Consider the following 1,841-nt stretch of genomic DNA (forward strand, 5'->3'; position numbering starts at 1 on the left):
CGGCCTGGGCACAGGGCAGCCGGGTGAGCTGGCCGGCGCTTGCTCTCTCCATTCACTGAGCAGGGCAGACACCAGAGACGCGGGCCCACCCCTCCCGCCCCCCACAAAAAAACGCCAGCTCCGCCTCCCATTGGCTGCGCTGCGCGTCATGTTGACTAAGTTGAGAACTTTGCTAGAGCAACCGAAGCCCAGAGGGAGGGGGCAGCAGAGGAGGGAGAAGGAAGGAAAGGAAAGGGTCTTGGCCAGCCGGGCCCCAGAACTGGGACTCATTCACCAAGGACAAATCAGGCTGGTGACGCTTTTTCTTTAATCTGGCACTGAGCTAGGCACTCTGCTCATATTTTTTCTTTCGTTCCCAACAGCGTCCCGCAAGGGGGCATTTAAGTAGCCCCATTTTATAGTTTAAAAAAAAAAAAAAGCTCAGAGAAGTGACGTGACTTGCCAGAGGTCACACAGCTACTAGGAACCCCAAACCGCTGCACTCTCCACTTCACCCACGTTTTTACATCACAGTCCATCAAAGCTGCATCGCTACCTCATCAGAAAGATCCTCAAAGATCCCACCTAATCTTGACAAAGATCCACAACTTATTCCTAAAGGACCTACTATACTGACATGAATGCACTCCGCAGCCACACATGTCACAGAATATGGCTGTCCCTGTTGTTCAGGTCGCTGATGACAAACCCTACCCCCGCCCCCGACCCCCATGCCTGCCCTGCTTTGCCCAGACCCAGTGCCTGCTGTGCTGCTAAAAGTAGTGATGCTGCCTCTATAGTCCTTGTGCTTCTGCAAGGTGACCCTGGGCCAACCATGCCACATCTGGGGCGCCCTTTCCTCAAAGAAAGGGGGCTGCAGCCCTGTGCCCACCTCACTGGGTAGTGTGGAGCATCAAAGAAGAGAAAGTGTTTTTGCAAAACAGCCATTCACAGAGGAGGCAGCGCCTCTGCCCCCAGCGCCTTCCTACTTCAGTGCCTGCCCTGAATTGGCCAGGTCTGAGCTTTTCCAGATGCCTGTGGGGAGAAGCGCATGTGTTAGAGGCTCCATAAATACTCTTAGGAATGATTTTGTTTGTTTGTTTGCAGGCAGAGAGCAGGAACTGGAGGAAGCATTGCCCAGACTTCCTTGGGGTCTGCTGACACTGGAAAAGTCTGAATGAGCCCTGCTCATACACACATTCACACATACACACACATGCTTACACACACTCCAGCTCACACTCATACTCAATCACACACACACATGCACATGCATTCTCAGAACACAAACACAGTATCGCATGTACCAATGACGAAAACTACGCCACTGGGAACTCTTTCCTTTTCTTTCATGGAAATGCTATTCTGATTCCTTCTACCTCATTTTCCATAAGGAAACTTTCAATTATTTGACCACATCTTGTGAATATATAGTAGAGGTGCAGATTTTATTTTATTGTACTTAGCAGATTTTCAAAGTCTTAGTTCCAGGCACCTAATTGTACGTATGTGCATACACACATGCACACTTCAGCCTCCATCATTCATAAACACATTAGGTGCAATTTACAGCTGTTATTCTTGGGAACAGCTTTCCCTACAGATGCTATTGTGATCGCCCTCTGGTGGCCATAGAGGTCTTTGGGCCTCTGGTCCTTGAGGGTGATTTCAGCATTTAAGAACTCTAACCATCCTTTCCTCTGAGGCTTTCCTCCAAACCTTGAACCAATTTAGCACCAGGTCTGAGGCAGATGAGAGAGCTGGGCAAAGGCCCAAGGGCACACGAGCATCTCAGACAGTCTGGAGCAGAAAAGAGTAGGGTTTTCTTTGTTTTCCCAAATGCACACTAGAGCATGTTCCAA

The sequence above is a fragment of the Myotis brandtii genome, unplaced genomic scaffold, assembly GCF_000412655.1.
Source record: "Myotis brandtii unplaced genomic scaffold, ASM41265v1 scaffold32, whole genome shotgun sequence".
Taxonomy (NCBI): domain Eukaryota; kingdom Metazoa; phylum Chordata; class Mammalia; order Chiroptera; family Vespertilionidae; genus Myotis; species Myotis brandtii.